General features: G+C 38.5%; 1 long non-coding RNA gene across 1 annotated transcript in view; it reads left to right on the top strand.

Moving 5' to 3' along the window:
• The window catches only part of LOC118001439, an 87,202-nt gene extending 82,594 nt beyond the window's left edge, over positions 1–4,608 (top strand). Inside the window, exons 6-7 of the long non-coding RNA XR_004676694.1 lie at positions 2,287–2,385; positions 3,733–4,608. This is a non-coding gene — a long non-coding RNA (uncharacterized LOC118001439). The remainder of the gene's footprint in view (positions 1–2,286; positions 2,386–3,732) is intronic.
• The last annotated feature ends 17,954 nt before the right edge of the window (positions 4,609–22,562 follow it).

Genomic DNA, 22,562 nt, shown 5'->3' with positions numbered 1-22,562 from the left:
TTTATTTATTTATTTATTTATTTATTTATTTATTTATTTATTTATTTAAAGATTTTATTTATTTATTTGAGAGAGAGAGTATGAGAGAGAGCAAGCACATGAGAGGGGGGAGGGTCAGAGGGAGAAGCAGACTCCCTGCCGAGCAGGGAGCCCGATGCGGGACTCGATCCAGGGACTCCAAGATCATGACCTGAGCCGAAGGCAGTCGCTTAACCAACTGAGCCACCCAGGTGCCCTATTTATTTTATTTTTAAAAAGATTTTATTTATTTGAGAGAGAGAGAGCACTAGTAGGGGTGAGGGGGTCATGGAGAGGGAGAAGCAGATTCCCTGCTCAGTAGGGAGCTGGACATGGAGCTCGATCCTAGGACCCTGAGATCATGATGTGAGCCAAGGCAGACGTTTAACCAACTGAGCCACCCGGGCACCCCTAAACCTACACAATTATTTAAAAACCTGCATATATAACAATTCTCTCTTCCATCAAACCAATTTCTTAAACTTTTAGAAGGGTAGGTTGTTTGTAATTTTTCCGTATTATAGATCACAGTATTTTGAATGACTTTTTATATGCATGTTTGCACTTGCTTGAGAATTTCCTGAGAATAAATTTAAAATGCTGTGCTGAAGATTATGCAGTTAAAATTGTAATGAAATTTCCAGAAAATTTATATAAGTTTGTCCTCTCACTAAAAGTAAACCGAGTTTCCTTTCCCTCACATTCTTGATAAGTGGAGTTATCTTCCAGTTTTTCATCTTTGCCAATCTGATAGGTGAAGATAAAGCTATCTTATTTTTTATTTTACTTGCATTTTTTTACATGGCAGGGGCATTGTATATTTCTTCATGCGCCTACCAGATTTTTGTAATTTTTCTTTTCTTAATACACTTTAGTTTCTATTTGGAGGTCTTTACTTTCTCACTATTTTTAAACTAAAGTTTAAAAACTTTAAAAAATTATGCATAACTCTTTCCCTTTCCTGTATGTTGTAAACACTTTCCCAAGTTTTCATTTTTCTTTAAATCTTTTTTCCATCAAAATAGCGATTAAGGAAGTTCAAGCAGCCACGTGGAGAGGCCACATAGAGAAGCCACGTGTACATGTGATTTGCAGTTCAAGCTGAGGTGCCAGGCCACAGCTAGCACCAACCACAAGTCATGTGCGTGCACACTTCAGATGATTATAGCCCTCAACTCTTGAGTCATCCTCAGTCACTGAGTCTTCCCAGCTGAGACCCCAGATACCATGTGAAAAAAACCAAGCTGTTCCTAAAGTGCTCTATCCAAATTTGTAACTCATAGAGTATGTGCATATAAAAAAATGGTTGTTGTTTTACACAATTGTTTACAGTGGCTTGTTATATAGCAATAGTGATTGGAATAATAGTCTTTCCTATTTTCACCCATATCTAAATTATCAGTCTCATCAGCCACTATTCTCCTTCTAAGGAGAGGATTAGTCTACCATACATGTCCCCAAGCCTATGAAAATGCTTTCACTCAAATCCTCTTCAAAGAACATAGTATAGCATTGTTTTCTGGACCTTCAATAGCTGAAGGAATTAAACAGAGGGTCACTTCTCTCAAACTGAGTTAATTAGATTATTCAACTGGGAATTTGGAATTAGGGTGATGAGAGCTTGCATTAACTGGCAGAATAAAAAATAAGAAATACATGGGAAAATAGTTCAGTTATAAATAATAGAGGTTCTGAACTTCTCTAGTTGCTATGCTTTTTGTGTCCTAGATGTATAGATTTTCCTTGGTTTTGACAGCATATGCATAATTAAAATACTATCATTCACTTGCACTAACTTTAGAGATTTCATTTTCTTGCTACTAAGTTTATTGACTTTACTCAGATTTTTTGCTACACTTCCTCAGAACTGATTTTACTCATACTGTTCTTCTCTGCCATGCAAACTACAATGCTCAAATCTTAGCTTCTTTTGTAAATATTGAATTTCCTAGGTAGAATGTATGATTTCATCTCTAGTAAATTTCACTGCACTCCACTCTTACTTCTAGAAACAACTATCCCCGTGGATAGTTGGATTTTAATCTTGTGTACATGTTTTTTCTCTCATTGCACTACACACAGACAGAATGAGCATCACTGATAATCACATACAGTGGCATAAGATGAGAAATTTATCCTATGACCTATTATGCGCACATACTTTTCATAATTCTACTAAAAAGAATTAGTTCTAGGAAACAGAATGCATCTCAATATCTGCTCAGAAAAATGGGAAACTAACATTTATTAAGTTCTATCATTTTCTAGATACACTCAGAACCACCTCCAGCACTAAAGGGGGCTGAGTGAAACATAAGCCTATTTGAAGATCCCTGCCACCCAACAACAACAAAGGAAGCCCAAAAGGTAAGATACTCGTAGGTGGGCCATGCCCTAACCAGATTAACCATTCCAAAGAAAGAGAGTAATTTAGTTTTAATTGCTGCATAGAATTATTTATAATTCCCATTTCTAAATATTTGTAAAATGCATACCACCATTTAATTATTTCCAAAGGCTGTTTTATAAATACCAATTGTATAATTTTAGGAACACAGTGAGTTATAAAATGAAAGATGCTACAGTAATACTGAGAATTATTGTGTCTTCCTGAAAAACAAAACAGGCAAGACAAATTCATAAAGCTTGCTGATGACAGACAATTATCATCCATCCTTCGCAGGAAGGAAAGGAAAAAGTGATTCTCATACAAATGAATGGGTAGAGTTATAAAATGAGTGAAATGTAACGACATAACCAAGAAAATGGAGAGCTAAATACCTAGAGGGAGAGAGGAATGTATTAACATTAAATAACAAGGGAAATTATATTTCAAGGAGCATAACAATAAGCAAGGTTTATAGTTAAGGGGAAATTAGGAGAGGATGAATAATGTGAAATAAAAACAAAAAGAAAAATGTAAGCTGGGGTAGGTTTTCTGAAGCATCAAATTATGAACTAGCTAGGTGACACTTTCTTTCCATTCTGCAGTGAAAACGACACAGCAGGAGATATGACTTTTTAGTTTCCTTAGTATTTTTGCCATTTAGAAATGGAATATGTGACGGAGTTTATTCTATTTAAAACAAAAATAGAATTTTAAATATGGTATCATGAAGCTAGATTTGAAATATTAATAACCTGATTTACATTCTACCTCTCTGGAAAAATGTAAGCAACAAAATTTCCATGAAGCTCCAGGGGTTTGAAATTAGTTTTGAAAGCTACTGGGGCATGGCACATTACTACAAAATCTTTAAAAACTGTAAGCACCAAGATAGTAAGGAGAATGCTCTCTGATCTAAAAGGGAATAATGAAAAGAAATAAGAGGAAATTGAGCAAAGGAAACTTTATCCTACCATCCAAAAAATTGCTCAACAGTGTCAAGGAAACAGAGCCATAAGGAAGTGCTAAAAGCTTGATGACATGAATAATTTTAACCAGTCTGCATCTCACTGAATAATCTCTTTAAAAATCATGCAAAAAATACTGCCTAGGCTTGGTGAGAGAGGCAATATGTAGCCAGAATTATTTTTCTCTGATTTATGGCATCCATAATAGATCAGTTTCACACAGATTGTACACTTATTACTGTTGTATCTGGAAAATATGAATGCATAGCTCAAGGGAAAAAGCAAAAGAGAATCAGTCATTTAAAAATTGTAGAGCTGGAATCTAAGAGACAACTTTATGACCTAACTTGCTTGTTTCAGATTAAACAACACTAACCAACCAACTGACCAAACAAAGAAAACAAAAGCAAAAATCCAAAAACCTAACGCCTGAGGATAAGTGACTCATTGAACATCATATAATTAGCCTGTGACAAAGCCAAGACCAGAACCCATGTTTTCTTTTCTTTCTTTCTTTTTTTAATAGATAAGGCATTTTTATTTATAGACCAGTTAGTCAAAACTCGGATTGGTTATTGTAACAGATGCTGTTGATTTCCTACTGCACATCCCCAGAGCCCACCACTGAGTTCACCTGAAGCTGACAACTTCCCACTTCAAGCACTTTTCCATTCATGGGCACAGCAGCTCTGAAGTGCCAGGGGCAACTCTCAAACAGTGAGAGAAAAGTATCAGTGAATAACTATCCCAGCTGTGCTGTCCCTTGGCCAGACAATTCTGAGGTATACTTTACAGGATTACTGAGATGAACTCCAGAAGGATTGGGTGACAGAGGTCCAGAGTGGTAATGGCTCATTCAGACATTGTAGAGCTTTGTCTCTCCTTTCTGTGTCACTTTTCCCATATTTGGGATAAAATTCCAACTACACTCACTGCACCCAAGTTTTTGTTTCAAGATCTATTTAAGGAACTTGTAGGAAGAGACTTGGGTAATGTGATCAAGGTCATATGCATAGTTAAGGCAGATGAGGATTCATCCTTTTTTCTACCATCTTGCAAGAAGGTGAATGATCCTGGTGTTGAGTTTAGTACCTAATTCTATTCTTGTCAACATGCCCCTAGAGGTGAACATGGCACAAATACAGATGAGGTGATTGAGACTTAGAGATGTGTCAGCTACCAAAACTGAACCAGGAAGAAATAGAAAACCTGAACAGACCTATAACCACTAAGGAAATTGAAGCAGTCATCAAAAATCTCCCAACAAACAAAAGCACAGGGCCAGATGGCTTCCCAGGGGAATTCTACCAAACATTTCAAGAAGAATTAATACCTATTCTTCTGAAACTGTTCCAAAAACTAGAAATGGAAGGAAAACTTCCAAACTCGTTTTATGAGGCCACCATTACCTTGATCCCCAAACCAAAGACCCCATCAAAAAGGAGAATTACAGACCAATATCCTTGATGAACATGGTTGCAAAAATTCTCACCAAAATACTAGCCAATAGGATCCAACAGTACATTAAAAGGATTATTCACCATAACCAAGTGGGATTTATCTCTGGGCTGCAAGGTTGGTTCAACATCCGCATATCAATCAATGTGATACAATACATTAATAAAAGAAAGAACGGGGCGCCTGGGTGGCTCAGTTGGTTAAGCGACTGCCTTTGGCTCAGGTCATGATCCTGGAGTCCTGGGATCGAGTCCCGCGTCGGGGTCCCTGCTCGGCGGGGGGGTCTGCTTCTCCCTCTGCCCTCTTCCCTCTCGTGCTCTCTGTCTCTCATTCTCTCTCTCTCAAATAAATAAATAAAAATCTTTAAAAAAAAAAAAGAAAACTAAAAAAAATAAAAAAAAAAGAAAAGAAAGAACAAGAACCATATGATCCTCTCAATAGATGCAGAAAAAGCATTTGACAAAGGACAGCATCCTTTCTTGATCAAAACTCTTCAGAGTATAGGCATAGAGGGTACATACCTCAATATCATAAAAGCCATCTATGAAAAACCCACAGCAAATATTATTCTCAATGGGGAAAAACTGAGAGCTTTCCCCCTAAGGTCAGGAACACGGCAGGGATGTCCACTATCACCACTGCTATTCAACATAGTATTAGAAGTCTTAGCCACAGCAATCAGACAACAAAAAGAAATAAAAGGCATCCAAATTGGCAAAGAAGAAGTCAAACTCTCACTGTTTGCAGATGGTATGATACTTTATGTGGAAAACCCAAAAGACTCCACCCCAAAACTGCTAGAACTCATACAGGAATTCAGTAAAGTGGCAGGATATAAAATCAATGCACAGAAATCAGTGGCATTCCTATACACCAACAACAAGATGGAAGAAAGAGAAATTAAGGAGTCGATCCCATTTACAATTGCACCCAAAACCATAAGATACCTAGGAATAAATCTAACCAAAGAGGCGAAGAATCTGTACTCAGAAAACTATAAAATTCTCATGAAAGAAATTGAGGAAGACACAAAAAAATGGAAAAACGTTCCATGCTCATGGATTGGAAGAACAAATATTGTGAAGATGTCAATGCTACCTAGAGCAATCTACACATTCAATGCAATCCCTATCAAAATACCATCCACTTTTTTCAAAGAAATGGAACAAATAATCCTAAAATCTGTATGGAACCAGAAAAGACCCCGAATAGCCAGAGGAATGTTGAAAAAGAAAAGCAAAACTGGCGGCATCACAATTCCGGACTTCCAGCTCTATTACAAAGCTGTAATCATCAAGACAGTATGGTACTGGCACAAAAACAGACATACAGACCAATGGAACAGAATAGAGAACCCAGATATGGACCCTCAACTCTTTGGTCAACTAATCTTCGACAAGGCAGGAAAGAATGTCCAATGGAAAAAAGACAGTCTCTTCAACAAATGGTGTTGGGAAAATTGGACAGCCACATGCAGAAGAATGAAACTGGACCATTTCCTTACACCACACACAAAAATAGACTCAAAATGGTTGAAAGATCTAAATGTGAGACAGGAGTCCATCAAAATCCTAAAGGAGAACACAGGCAGCAACCTCTTCGACCTCAGCCGCAGCAACTTCTTCCTAGAAACATCACCAAAGGCAAGGGAAGAAACAAAGGCAAAAATGAACTATTGGGACTTCATCAAGAAAAAGCTTCTGACAGAAAATGTAGTTCTCTTTCTAACTATCTTCTCTTGGGTAATTAACAGCTTCCATTAACTGCTCAGTAGCTGAATGCCAGGCACAGCTTAGGCCTCCTATCTTCCTGAAATTAATCTAATACAACAGTGTTCATGTCCTGAGCTTCATAACATGGCTTAGAGCAGGAGCTGAAAACTCACATGCTACTGGGACCAGACTTCTAATATAATTAGCAAAGCAGTTGGATGTCTCTATATTAAATGAGTAGAAATAATTCATTAATAAGTCATACAGTTGACTGGTGGATGGTAGAGATTTTTATTTCATCATATTTTATTTTATTCTGTGTATGGTAGGCAGGGTGAAAACTACTATTTCAGCTTGCCACAAACTGAGGAGTTCCTGGGACATAAGACTGTCATGTTAAATCTGGGAAAGCCTTATTCAAACTGAGAGGAGGTGGTTAAGCTAGTGATAGGAAACCATCTGATGGTATTAAGCCAGGAACATAACATGATATGGTTTAACATTTATAAAGGTCACTATGGTGAAGAACTGACTAGGAAGATGAGAGTAGAAGCAGGGAGACTTGTTGAATAACTATTGCTGCAGTCTACTTGAAAAGGATGTAGTCTGTTGGTGATTCACAATGAGATGTGGTCAGATTCAGACAAATGTCTTTCAAGTACCAGCAGATTTGTTGAGAGATTATATATCAGGCATAAGGAAAAGAGAAGAGCCAAGAATGAGCAAATGGATAATTGTGGTTCCTTTTACTGAGATGAGGAAAGCTGAGGCAAGAGTAGGTCTGAAGAAATTCAAGAGTTTGGATGCAGACACGCGACCTCATCTGTAGTCAAGTGGAGATGTTGAATCGGTCTGGATCACATGAGTGCGATGTTCAGGGTAATGTTTGAAGCTAGAGAATTCCGAGAGTTGTCAGATTATAAAGGAATATTTAAAGCCTGTGGTGTGAGGAAGAAGAGAAGAGGTGTCAGAAATGAGATGCAGGGAATTAAATATGAATGGGGAAAAAAAAACTGTAGAATGCAGATAAGATGAGGAGAATCCTTCAAAAAAGCCTTGGAAAGGGGTCAATGAGTTAAGGAGGGAAAACATGCAAGTGTGGTGTCATGGAAACCAACAGAAAAAAGTATTTAAATGAAGATTATCAAACACCTTGTCAAATGCTGATGAGATGTCTAGTTAAAGTAAGAACAAAGAGTTGATTTTGGGATTTAGCAAGATGGAAGTTATCAGCGACTTTAACAAGGATGGTTTCAGTGGAGTAGAAGAGAAAAAAGCCTGATTGAAGTGGCTTTGAAAAGGGAATAAGACAGGAGGATAGACTACTCATGTATCAAGCAGTTGGAATTTGTTATGAAAGATAAATGAGGCAGTAGTTTGATGTGGGATATGAAAACAATGGAGTGTTATAAAGACGGAAGATATTACTGCATGTTTACATACTGATAAGGATAAACCAGTTGAGAGGGAAAAACTGTGCAGAAGAGTGTAGAATGAGTAGAGTATACAAAAAGATAATGGGATTAGGAACACAAGTGGAGGGTTGACAGTAGGTGGAACTGCCTAGCATTGTATCCATTTTCTTAATAAGGAAGGCAGAGGGCATGGGAACAGATGCAGGTAGACTGAGTACAAGAAAGAGATTTGTACTAGAAGAAATGAAATAGCAGAACCATAGATATATACTGCAAGCATCATCTGACCTTATGGTGGGGAGGACATGACTAGTGGAAGTACTGGGACAAATTGGGACAGTACATGCTTTCTGGAAGGGGGATGCTGCAATTCAGCTCTACACAACTTTTTTCTTTTGTTGCTTGATCTTTTCAAGAGAAACCCAATATGTGGTTTTTAGTGGAAGATCTTCCAAATTTTTTTATTTTATTAAAAATTTTATTGAATAATTTTGACATGATATTGTATAATTTAACATAAACAGCAGTTACTTTGATACATTTATATTTTGTAATGTGATTGCTGATCACATTACATAACTGAAGTATAATATTAATGTCTATATTCATTAAACTGTGCATTAAATCTCTGTGGTTTATTTACTACTCCTTAAACATCATCCCCTACCTCATCCTCTGGTAACTACCATTTTACTCTTTCTTTTTTTAACAAGTATAATTTTATTTTTTTGATTAATTAATTTTTTAAAATTTTTATTTATTTTTTTAAAATTTTATTATGTTATGTTAGTCACCATACAATACATAATTAGTTTTGATGTAGTGATCCACGATCCATTGTTTTCGTATAACACCCAGTGCTCCATGCAGTATGTGCCCTCCTTAATACCCATCACCGGGCTAACCCATCCTCCCTCCCCCCTCCCCTCTAAAACCCTGTTTGTTTCTCAGGTCCATAGTCTCTCATGATTCATCTCTCCTTCCAATCCCCCCCCCCCATTTTTCCCTTCCTTCTCCTAGGGTCCTCCATGTTATTCCTTATGTTCCACAAATAAGTGAAACCATATGATGATTGACTTTCTCTGCTTGACTTATTTCACTTAGCATAATCTCCTCCAGTCCCATCCATGTTGATGTAAAAGTTGGGTATTCATCTTTTCTGATGGCTGAGTAATATTCCATTGTATATATGGACCACATCTTCTTTATCCATTCATCTGTTGAAGGGCATCTCGGCTCTTTCCACAGTTTAGCTATTGTGGAAACTGCTACTATGAACATTGGGGTGCATATGGCCCTTCTTTTCATACATCTGTGTCTTTGGGGTAAATACCCAGTAGTGCAATTGCTGGGTCATAGGGTAGCTCTATTTTTAAATTTTTGAGGAATCTCCACACTGTTTTCCAAAGTGGCTGTACCAACTTGCATTCCCACCAACAGTGTAAGAGGGTTCCCCTTTCTCCACAACCTCTCCAACATTTGTTGTTTCTTTCCCTGTCCATTTTTGCCATTCTAACTAGTGTAATGTGGTATCTCAGTGTGGTTTTGATTTGGATTTCCCTGATGACTAATGATGATGAACATTTTTTCATGTGTCTGTTAGCCATTTGTATGTCTTCTTCAGAGAAGTGTCTTTTCATATCTTCTGCCCACTTTTTGACTTGATTATTTGTTTTTTGGGTGTTGAGTTTGAGAAGTTCTTTATAGATTTTGGATACCAGCCCTTTATCTGTAGTGTCATTTGCAAATATCTTCTCCCATTCTGTGGGTTGCCTCTTTGTTTTGTTGACTGTTTCCTTTGCTGTGCAGAAGTTTTTATCTTGATGAAGTCCCACAAGTTCATTTTTGCTTTTGTTTCACTAGCCTTTGGAGATGTATCTTGAAAGAAGTTGCTGTGGGCGATGTCAAAGAGGTTACTGCCTATGTTCTCCTCTAGGATTTTGATGGATTCCTGTCTCACATTGAGGCCTTTCATCCACTTTGAGTTTATCTTTGTGAATGGAGTTAGAGAATGGTCGAGTTTCATTCTTCTGCATGTGGCTGTCCAATTTTCCCAGCACTATTTATTGAAGAGACTGTCTTTTTTCCATTGCATGTTTTTTCCTGCTTTGTCAAAGATTATTTGGCCATAGAGTTGAGGGTCCATATCTGGATTCTCTATTCTGTTCCAGTGGTCTATATGTCTGTTTTTGTGCCAGTACCATGCTGTCTTGGTGATCACAGCTTTGTAATATAGCTTGAAATCGGGCAACGTGATGCCCCCAGCTTTGTTTTTCTTTTTCAACATCTCCTTGGCGATTCGGGGTCTTTTGTGATTCCATACAAATTTTAGGATTGTTTGTTCCAGCACTTTGAAAAATGCCATTGGAATTTTGATTGGGATGGCATTGAAGGTATAGATTGCTCTGGGTAGCATGACATTTTAACAATGTTTATTCTTCCGATCCATGAGCATGGAATATTTTTCCATCTTTTTGTGTTTTCTTCAATTTTTTTCATGAGTGTTCTGTAGTTCCTAGAGTATAGATCCTTTACGTCTTTGGTTAGGTTTATTCTGAGGTACCTTATGGTTTTTGGTGCTATTGTAAATGGAATCATTTCTCTAATTTCTCTCTCTACAGTTGCGTTGTTAGTGTATAAGAAAGCAACTGATTTCTGTGCATTGATTTTGTATCCTGCCACATTACTGAATTGCTGGATGAGTTCTAGTAATTTGGGGGTGAAGTCTTTTGGGTTTTCCACATAAAGTATCATGTCGTCTGCGAAAAGAGAGAGTTTGACTTCTTTGCCAATTTGGATGCCTTTTATTTCTTTTTGTTGTCTGATTGCTGTTGCTAGGACTCCTAGTACTATGTTGAACAACAGTGGTGAGACTGGGCACCCTTGACATGTTCCTGATCTTAAGGGAAAGGCTCTCAGCTTTTCCCCATTGAGGATGATATTTGCTGTGGGTTTTTCATAGATGGATTTTATGAACTTGAGGAATATTCCCTCTATCCCTATACTCTGGAGAGTTTTAATCAGGAAAGGATGTTGTATTTTGTCAAATGCTTTTTCTGCGTCAATTGAGAGGACCATATGGTTCTTCTCCCTCCTCTTATTAATGTGTTCTATCACATTGATTGATTTGCAAATGTTGAACCACCCTTGCATCCTGGGGATAAATCCCACTTGGTCATGGTGGATGATCCTTTTAATGTATTGTTGGATCCTATTAGCTAGGATTTTGTTGAGGATTTTGGAATCCATATTCATCAGGGATATTGGTCTGAAATTCTCCTTTTTGATGGGGTCTTTGCCTGGTTTGGGGATTAAAGTAATGCTGGCCTCATAGAATGAGTTTGGAAGTTTTCCTTCTGTTTCTATTTTTTGAAACAGCTTCAGTAGAATAGGTATTATTTCTTCTTTGAATGTTTGGTAGAATTCCCCAGGGAATCCATCAGGCCCTGGACTCTTGTTTTTTGGGAGGTTTTTGATCACTGCTTCAATCTCGTTACTGGTTATTGGCCTATTCAGGTTGTCCATTTCTTCCTGTTTCAGTCTTGGCAGCTGATAGGTTTCCAGGAAGGCCTCCATTTCATCCAGATTGCTCAGTTTATTGCCATATAGTGTTGATAATAATTTCTAATAATTGTTTCTATTTCCTTGGTGTTAGTCATGATCTCTCCCCTTTCATTCATAATTTTATTAATTTGGGTCCTTTCTCTTTTCTTTTGGATAAGTCTGGCCAGTGGTTTATCAATCTTATTAATTCTTTCAAAGAACCAACTTCTAGTTTCATTGATCTGATCTATGTTTCTGGTTTCTAATTCATTGATTTCTGCTCTAATTTAATTATTTCTCTTCTAATGCATGGCTTAGGCATCGTTTGTTGCTTTTTCCCTAGTTCTTTAAGGTGTAGAGTTAGTTGGTGAATTAGGGATTTTTCTGTTTTTTTGAGTGAGGCTTGGATGGCTGTGTATCTCCCCCTTAAGGACCACCTTTGCAGTATCCCATAGGTTTTGGACCAATGTGTTTTCGTTCTCATTGATTTCCATGAATTGTTTAAGTTCTTCTTTGATTTCTTGGTTGACCCAAACATTCTTGAGCAGAGTGGTCTTTAGCTTCCAAGTGTTTGAATTTCTGCCAAATTTTTTCTTGTGATTGAGTTCCAGTTTTAGAGCATTGTGGTCTGAGAATATGTGTCTGAGATTGGGAATAATCTCAATCTTTTGGTATCGGTTGAGACCTGATTTATGACCCAGTATGTTGTCTATTCTGGAGAAAGTTCCATGTGCGCTTGAGAAGAATGAGTATTCTGTGTTTTAGGGTGTAATATTCTGTAAATATCTATGAGGTCCATCTGGTCCAATGTATCATTCAAAGCTCTTGTTTCCTTGTTGATTTTCTGCTTAGATGATCTGTCCATTGCTGAGAGTGGAGTATTGAGGTCTCCTACAATTAACGTATTGTTATCAATATGACTCTTTATTTTGGTTAACAGTTGGCTTATATAGATGGCTGCTCCCATGTTGGGGGCATAGATATTTACAATTGTTAGATCTTCTTGTTGGATAGACCCTTTAAGAATGATATAGTGTCCTTCTGTGTCTCTAATTACAGACTTTAGTTTAAAATCTAATTTGTCTGATACAAGAATTGCTACCCCAGCATTCTTTTGAGGTCCGCTGGCATGGAAGATGGATCTCCATCCCTTCACTTTCAGTCTGGATGTATCTTTAGGTTCAAAATGAGTCTCTTGTAGACAGCATATGGATGGGTCCTGTCTTTTTATCCAATCTGCAACCCTGTGCCATTTTATGGGAGCGTTTAGGCCATTCACATTGAGAGTGATTATTGAAAGATATGAATTAATTGTCATCATGTTGCCTGTGAAGACGTTGTTTTTATAGATTGTCCCTGTAAATTTCTGTTGTATATCACTCGTGGGGTCTTTCTCCTTTTATAGAACCCCTCCTTAATATTTCTTGCAGTGCCAGCTTAGTGGTCACATATTCTTTCAGTTTCTGCTGGTTGTGGAAGCTTTGCATCTCTCCATCCATTCTAAATGAAAGCCTTGCCGGATAAAGTATTCTTGGCTGCATGGTCTTCTCATTTAGTACCCTGAATATGTCTTGCCAGGCCTTTCTGGCTTGCCAGGTCTCTGTGGATAGGTCTGACGTTATTCTGATGTTCCTGCCTCTGTACGTAAGGAATCTCTTCCCCCTAACTGCCCTTAAGATGGTTTCCTTGGTTCTAAGATTTGCAAGTTTTACTATTACATGCCGGGGTGTTGGCCTGTTTTCCTTGACCTTGGGAGGGGTCCTCTCTGCCTCTAGGACGTGAATGTTTGTTTCATTCTCCAGATTAGGGAAGTTCTCAGCTACGATTTGCTCAAGTACATCTTCTAGTCCTCTCTCTCTCTCCACTTCCTCCAGGATTCCAATTTTTCTGACATTGGAATGCTTCATGGTGTCACTTATTTCCTTGATTCTATTTTCATGGATTCTGAGTTGTTTTTCCCTGGCCTCCTCTTTTTCCTTTTTGTCTATTATATTGTCTTCCATGTCGCTTATTCTCTCTTCTGCCTCAGTTACCCTAGCTGTTAGATTACCTAGATTGGATTGGATCTCATTGATAGCATTTTTAAATTCTGCCAATTCACCTTTTATTTCTGCCCTTAGAGACTCTATGTTGCCATTAATTGATTTCTCCATTCTAGCCATTGTCTTCACAATTGCTAACCTGAATTCCATCTCTGACATCTTGGTTATATCTGCATCCATTTGTAAATCTGCAGCATAAGTCATAATCTCTGAGTCTTATCTGTTTTGGGGGCTCCTCCTCCTAGTCATTCTGTTGATGGGTGTTTGAGGGAATGTATAGAGTCCAAATTATTGACCAGAACCCAAGCAAGATGCACCTGTTTTCTTGGGGCCTTAGGGTTGCTGGCCTCTTGTTTTCCCAGCCTGTCTTCTGGGGGAGGGGCCTGCTGCGCTGTTACTCAGGCAACCCTGTTTGGGTGGAGTTGCCCTGCCCCTCTGTGGTGGGGAATGGGCTCAGTGGGAATCAGTTTTTGGGGCTTTTGTTCTCTTGGAGCTTTCCCTGGCCGCTTTCCACATCTCTTCCACGAGTCAGAGCAGAAGAGACCATTTCCAACCCTCTGCCTCAGAGCAGAGAGACCACTGTCTGTTCTTCAGTGAGCTCTCCAGGCCACACTGTCTCCATTTCTGTCCGTGCTGCTATAAACTACAGCATCCTGGGTTGTGCGCCCCTCCGCAGTGCCCCCAGTCCTGCCTCCAGGTCCAGGCACTCCTTTGTCCTTTGTGCTTCTAAAACCTCCAGCTGCTCCCAGTTCGCGCCCGCTCCGGGTTTCCGCCCCGGGGGCTGCCCTAAAGTCCTTTCCCCACTGCTACCGGTCTGCAAGTCTGTGCCCTCTCTGCAGCGCGCGAGGCTGTTGCTCACCGGCGGTGTAGGATCCCCACGGCCAGGCACCCTCCTGCTGCCATTTATCCTCCAATATCTGCCCGCAGAATTATGGCTCCCTGCTTCCTATCTCAAAACCAACCGCCTGTGATATTCTGTTTGAAGAGATCCAGATCTTCTTACATCTCAGGCTGTTTTTGTGGGTGCTCAGAGTGGTCTGGTAGATATCCAGCTCAATTCCAGGGACCAGTTGAAATAGGGTCCCCTACTCCTCTGCCATCTTTCCCCCCTCCTAATTAATTAATTTTTTAAAATTTATTTTTTAAACGTAATCTCTATGACAAACATGGGGCTTCAACTCATGACCCCAGAGATCAAGAGTTGCATGCTCTCTTGACTGAGCCACCCAGGAACCCCTACAGGTTTAACTTTTAAAAACTCCACATATAAGTGAGATCATGTAATAGTTGTCTTTCTCTAACTTATTTCACTTAGTGTAATGTGCTTCAGGTCCATTTATGTTGTTGCAAATGGAAGGATATCCTCCTTTCTCATGTTTGAATAATATTCCCTTGTGTTTTTCTACCACATCTTTTCAATCCATTCATTTATTAAATGGGCATTTGGGTTGTTTCCATATCTTAGCCATTGTGAATAATATTGTAATAAATATGGGACTGCATATATCTTGTCAAAATCTTATTTTCATTTCCTTTGGGTACATACCCAGAAATGGAATTGCTGGGTCCTATAGTAGTTTTATTTAAATTTTTTTGAGGACCCTCCATATTGTTTTTTACAGTGGTTGAACCAATTTATATTCCCACAACATTGTGTAAGGGTTTCTTTTCAGCACATCCTTGCCAGTACCTGTTGTCTCTCGTCTTCTTGATAACAGCTATTCTAATGGGTGTGAAGTGGCATCTTATTATGGTTTTGATTTGCATTTCCCTGGTGATTAGTGATATTGAGCATCTTTTCATGTGCCTGTTGGCCATTTTACTGTCCTCTTTGAAAAAATATCTATTTAGCTTACCTGCCCATTTTTTAATCAAATTGTTTTTTTGTTGTTGTTATTAAATTAGCTGAGTTCTTTCTATATTTTGGCTATTAACCTTATATTCAATATATGGTTTACAAAAAAAGTTCTGCCATTCTGTAGGTTGTCTTTCTATTTTGTTGGTTGTTTCCCCCCCCCCCCCCCCGCGCTGGGCAGAAGTACCTGAGTTTGCTATCATTCCATTTATTAATTTTTGCTTTTGTTGTCATGTTAAAAAAAAAATCATTGCCAAGATCAGTATGGATGAGCTTCTTCTCTGTTTTATGTTAGGAGTTTTATGGCATTAGGTCCAATGTTTCAGTCTTTGAAAGATCTCTCAATTTTTAATTTTGACTTAAAATTATATAGAATAAAACAAACAATAGCAACAGCAACAAAAGCATTATGTAGGACGAGCAATTACTTCTGATATCTAAATGTAAGCTTGGGGTCATGAATTGGGAGCTTCTGTTCTGGAGGCTTAAACTCTGGTCTCACATCCAGGAGGGCAACTGGCATTTGTCCATTGGTTCAGAGGATCTGAAGACTAGGCAAAGAACAGTACATACTGAGGAAAGGGGAAATTTGATTTCCTCATGAATCCCCAGTTTCCTGGAGACTTGCCTGAGCAGTCCAGGAGAAATTTTGTATAGAAGCTGTGGGTAATCCACACATCCTGACCATACTCTCCAGCGAGATTTCTTTTTATTCATGAGTGGGTAAATGGGAAAAAGGAACACAGGAACCAAGAAAGAATTAAGTGACACAAAAAAGGGAGCAGGATCCTGAGAACTCAGAGGAAAATAATATTGTCCAAAAGAACTACAACCTAGACCCCAAAGACTTTTTAAAAATCTGCTTATATTGTCAGTAATATTAATTATTATAAAATGGTAATAGTGGTTAGTAACAGTGGTAGTAGCTGCTGCTGTCAAAATTTACCGAATCTCAGTATAGGCCAGACATCTAAGTTAAGTGTTTACTAGGTATTAACTTATTCAAAACTCACATCAACCTTGTAAGAAAATTACTATTATTATCCCCATATTATAGATGTAAACTGAAGCACAGAAATGGTAAGTAATTATCTCCAGGATGTGAAGAGTTAAATGTAAGATAATTTAGTAAACACCTCACATTGCTTTAATTTACTTTAAAATATTTCAGCATAGAAAATGCTGTGTATATGAGTTTTGATTGATATACACTCCAGAGTGGTTAATATGGAGCTGCTGGGTGGGTGAGAGAATAGTCAGAATTTGAAAGACTTCATTTAAAGTCTTCATTCCATGCTCCAAAGTTGTAGCTACAAGCAAGCCGACTCTCTATCTCTGGTTAGAGTTAGATAGCTTACCGATCAGTATAAAGGGATGTGAGAAATCATTTCACTGAGGGAATTACTGATGTTTAAGATTTGTGGATTAGCTAGAGATACTAATCAAGCACCACTGTCTTTTCATAAATAAGATTTAAAATCAAGAAGGTCATCGTTACTTTTGGAGTAGTATCCCTAGAGGTATCCTGGCCCTGAGATGAATCACGAAAATTAATTCGATCACCTGATTCGGATTAAAACCTGGCTGGATTCTGCTCTAGAAAATTATTACATCTGCCTCAAGTAGATTTTGCAAGGTGCAGGAGACTCTTTCAAATGACAGGTTGCTGGGACTTCCTCAAGCTTCCTATGAAAGGTCATATGACTGTTCTTATACCACTTACTGTTAATCCAGGCAGATGTGGCAGGATTCAGACCACCCCTCTAGAACATCCAAACCATTACTGGGTAGTGAGTAGGACCTCTAGTCCTCTTCAGTCTTTTAAGTATCTTGGGCCATTGCAAATACTGCCATCTGAAGAATCTAATAATTGTGGGGGGCCAAATAGAGGTAGTTCATAGCAAATAGATAAATTTAACAATAGAGAAATTGACTTTCAGAACATTTTCTAGAGAAAGATTTTTTTTTTTAAAGATTTTATTTATTTATTTGTGAGAGAGAATGAGAGACAGAGAGCACGCGAGGGAGGAGGGTCAGAGGGAGAAGCAGACTCCCCGCTGAGCAGGGAGCCCGATGCGGGACTCGATCCTGGGACTCCAGGATCATTACCTGAGCCGAAGGCAGTCGCTTAACTGACTGAGCCACCCAGGTGCCCTCTAGAGAAAGATATTTTAAACACAAACCAAATAATGTTAGATTGTGAAGTTTATTTCATATTAATGAAAGATTCAGGGTAGATGAACCATGAGAGATGATGGACTCTGAAAAACAAACTGAGGGTTCTAGAGGGGAGGGGGGTGGGAGGATGGGTTAACTGGTGATGGGTATTGAGGAGGGCACATTCTGCATGGAGCACTGGGTGTTATGCACAAACAATGAATCATGGAACACTACATCTAAAACTAATGATGTAATGTATGGGGATTAACATAAGAATAAAAAAAAAGAAAGATTCAATTAGGATTGAAGGTATAATAATAATGTGTTCAATAATGACCCTAAAAATAATAGCCACAGCGTTTTGTATCTTGAGAGTTGACAACCATGCTTAGCCCTTCACTTCAGCTTCACAATCATTCTATGAGGGAAGAGATCTTTTTTATATCTTTTTTCTAGATAAGGAAGCTGAGTATCAGAAAGATGAACTTTCTTGGAGGAAACATATTTGTACGAAATGGCAGAGAGAGACACAAAATCAAGATTTTATTTCTCCAAAGTCTACACTATTAAGCACTATATGGTACTGTTTGGTACGTGCTGAATAAACTCATCATTCATTTATTTTATAAAATATTTATTGAGGGTCTACAAGTTTTCAGATTTTAATTTAATTAATTAATTATTATTTTTTAGAGAGAGCACACAAGGGTGGGGAGGGACAGAGGAAGAGGGAGAGAGAGAATCTCAAGCAGGCTCCATGCTCAGCACACAGCCTGATGTGGGGCTCGATCTCACAGCCCTCAGATCATGACTTGAGCTGAAATCAAGAGTTGGACACTTAACTGACTGAGCCACCCAGGCACCCCAAAGTTTTCAGATTTTAAAACTGATAGCAGAGATACAACAAGTAAAAAAGACAGACACAGTCTATGCATTTATGGAGCCTGCAGTCTGAGTTTTAAGTAGATTACACAAATAACTGAAAAGTACAATTTTGGTTCTAGAAAAGTGCTAAAGGACAAAAACAGAGAGCTCAGAGAACATGTAACACGTAACAAATAATCCAGATTGGCAGAGGATAGAGGGTTGATGAGTGAAAACTCCCTGGGGGAGAAACTAGAGATTAGTGGCCTGATGTCCTTCAAGAAATACAGATGTGGCAAATCTGGGAGGTGCTCGGCCATATTATTAAACAGAATGCTTTACACAGCCTAAACAGTTTACTATTAAACATATAAATTAGCAGATGAAATTATTTACATCAACAGTGAATTCCTCACACCACAGAAGTATCACAGGGTCTTCTTATGCAGCACCTTATCAAGTGTGTGTTTACAGATCATTAAATTCTTAAAGAGAGAGAACCAAAGCACCTGCTGCATAAACATCAACTGGAATTTAAATAAAATGAACAGCAATTATCATAAAATCAGGCTATCCTTTTTGGGTGGTTTATTTTCATTTTAGTTGAGAGGAAGTTGAAATACTGAATTCTTTGTTTCAGTTCCAGATAAGTTTCATATATGTCAAATCATTCAGAACGTCCCAAAGAGATATATACTATTGCTCATCCCTTTTTATTTTGGGGAGACCTGATGCATAAAGAAGTAAACCAACTTGCCAAATCTTACATGTTTAGTAAGTGGTAAAACTGGAAATCGAGTTCTGGGATTCAAACCCAGATACCCTGGCTTAGAGTCCAGCTTTTAACACCAAAGCTACATTGCATAAGCTCTTAAGTTTCGTGCTTACATATTTAGAAAGTTTCCATATACTTTAATATACCTATGAGTTCATATACCTATGAAATACATATTTAGGTATGCATACTTCCAAAGTTTTCTTAAATAGAAGGTAGAAAAAAAGGGCAAAAAATTTGAGAAATCATCAAAATCTCTGCTGAATTTACTGGTAAATTGTCTTGAAATTTTTGACAAGTTTGTATGCCACATCCAACACTCCATAGTATGTACTCCGCTCTTTTTTCAAAGATCAAACACAGCCTGAAGCCCAAACTGTAAAGATGACACAAAATAAGGTCACATCCATCTTACTTTTGAATATAGATATGAAAATTTAAAAAAAAAAACATTTTAGGGAATACAGTTTATATATATATATATAATTTATATTTATATATTATATATATTTTATATTTTTATATTCACATATATATATAAAACCACAAATAAATATAATTTTCCCTGGATTGCAACCACAGTTCAATATTACCATGTTAATAAATATATAAATATCATATAATTACATTAGTAGTTAAAATAAGAGAAAAATTATCTCAATAGACTACTTCAGAGTGCATTCATTCATTCATGCATTCATTCATTTAGTAAGTATTTATTAAGCCCTTCCTCTGGCAATTACTGTTCTAGGTATTTGGTGCATAAAGCAAGTATTTTTGCTCTTATGGAGCTTACTTACTAGTAGAGGGAGATGCACAATAAAAAATAAATATAACAAATAATTAAATCATATTGTATGATTGAATTTCCTTCCATAAATTTCATGGAAGGAAATAGAAAAAAAAGAGCAAGATAATGGAGATTGGTAATATTAGGTGGGGTGGGAGAGCTGGTTGTAATTTCAAACAAGGTGGTTTCAATAGATCTCATTGAGAATGTGACATTCGAGCAGACTTAATGGAGATAAGAGTCAGTACCCTAGTTCTTCTGGAGGAGCCCATTCTAGGCAGAGGGAACAGCCAGTGCCAAAGCCTAAAGTGGGAGTTTCCCTAGCACAGTTGAGAAAGAGCAGAGAGGCTGGGGTGCCTAGAGTGGAATCAGCTAAGGCAAGGGTAGTAGGAGATGAGGTCAGGGAGGTGCCCCGTAGGAGAAGGAAGACTATGTGGAGACTTGGGTTTTATTAGAGCTTTGCCTTTCATCTTGAATGACACAAGAAGCCATCATTGGGTTTTGAACGGAGTAGTCATCTTAACTGAAGCATGTTCTAAAAGCATCCTTCTGGCTTTTCTACTTTAGAACATACCATAGGGGAACATAGGGATCATGTAGGAGCCGGACAAGTGATTTTCATCACACATGAGAGTAGGAGTAAGAGATTCTGGGAAAGTAGGTGAGATTCTGGGTAAATTTAAAAGACCCAACAGAAGGCCAAAGCATTGGATGTGGGGTAAAAGAGAAAGAATGGGGTCAGGAATGTTTTTGCATGAGAAATTGGAAGGGAAGATGCCAGGAATGACCAGCAATTCTTGTACAGACAGATGGAAGATGACTCCAAATTGCCGTGAAAGAGAGGAGAAGGCAAGGGGGTCAACACTCAGAGATGAAGACCCTTTGCTCTTCTTTGCTCCCACTTTTATTGGTCCTTCAGGATAATCATAAATCTTTATCACTTTCTCAAGCACCTGATGTGTGACAAGGAGTCTTACTGAAACTGGGAGGATCTGTTTACTGGAAAGATACGATGTGCTAATCTTCGTGTTCTACGAGTGCTGCTAAACATACCTAAGGGACAATGCATACGTCTCTTAGATCACAGGGCCGCTGTTAGGGCTAAGAGAGCTTTGGGGAAGTCAACTCCCCGGGGCATTCCTACGGCAGAATGGTCACGCAGGCCTCGGCGTTCCAAAGGCCCATGCCCTTCTCCGAAACCCTCCCTCACCCTCAGTGGCCTCCGTGTTACATTTTAGCAAGCCAGGTATTATGGCTGATTTCATGCTCTACATTAACCCCAACAGGAAGACATTTGGTAGTGTAGGCTCAGGGGCAGGGAAGTAGGGATCAGGAGACCAGTTTAAATTATGTTGAATTTGAGAAGTCTGTGAGGCACTGAGGTGGCTATAGCATACAGACAATTTTGGGTCCAAGTGAGACTTCTCAGCTAGTGATACTAATTTGAGATTCATCTGCATAAGAATGGCATTCAATGCCCTGAGAATGAGAATACGCTGAGATCACCAAGGGAGTGAGGGCTGACAGAAGAGAGAAGAGACCAGCCATGCACTGATCCCTGGCACTTACAACTCAAGGAACAAGAGTGTACAGGAGAAACCAGCAAAGAAGACTAAGAAAGGAGCACCAAAGAGAGAGATTGGAAGCAATTTAACTGTGATCTCTGTCTTGGTGATATTCACATGTGGTGCTGTTTATTCCAGCCACTGTGGAAAGAGGGATGCTACCTCTTCACTCTTGAAGGCCATGTGGGAGCATGGATCCTACCCTGACTTTTGAGTATCCACTTATTCGCATTTGTCAGACAGTTACCAAGGCTTTTCCAAGTCTCCCTCTATAACCAGTCTCCGCCTAGGACCCTCCGTACCTTCTCCGCTCTCAATGAACACTGTTCAGATCATGCCCCTACTTCTCTCCCAGAGCCGGTGGTTACCGGTTTTGTACAGTGCTATGTCCCAAACCGGTATTTCTTTGTACTCTGTTCCATAAGATGTTACCAGGCATTAGAAAGTGTTCTGCGAAAGAACAGTTTCATGCCCTTTGACACTCTGTTTTCTTACTTACCCTTCAAGGTCCAGTTCAAAAGCCACTTCCCTCTGGGCATTCTTCCCAGACCTTGCTTCTCCCAAGTAGAAAGGAACCTCTGCATTTCCATAGCTCTTTACGAGCACTCGATTTATGGGTGCTTTTAACTCTCATCTTGTATTAGAGTTATTGGAGGGAATGTTTTACCTTTTCTCTCAGATTCTAGGTTCTTTGACATCAGTGTCTAGATACCACCCCCACAAAATGTAGCAATAATCCTACCTCTCAATATAAATAACAAAGTTATTTGAAAGCTAGAGATGAAAGTACAATAGTCATCTAATCCTATTCTGTTGTTATTTCCCTTCCCAGAGCAAATTCAACTCTGAAAGAAATTATAAATGCCACTTAGATCTATGTGAATGCTTTTTAAAAATAATTATTAAAGACTAGTTCAAGCATTGCAAATCTTATGTAATACTTGTATTGATTGATTCTAATTGCCTTAAAAAATCTGCCATGATATATAGTGAATATATGTTTTCCAATAC

The sequence above is a fragment of the Mirounga leonina genome, unplaced genomic scaffold, assembly GCF_011800145.1.
Source record: "Mirounga leonina isolate KUSES-001 unplaced genomic scaffold, KU_Mleo_1.0 Mir_53, whole genome shotgun sequence".
NCBI classification, from domain to species: Eukaryota; Metazoa; Chordata; class Mammalia; order Carnivora; family Phocidae; genus Mirounga; species Mirounga leonina.
Note: the sequence above shows the minus strand (reverse complement) of the source record. Positions and strands in the feature narration are given on the sequence as shown.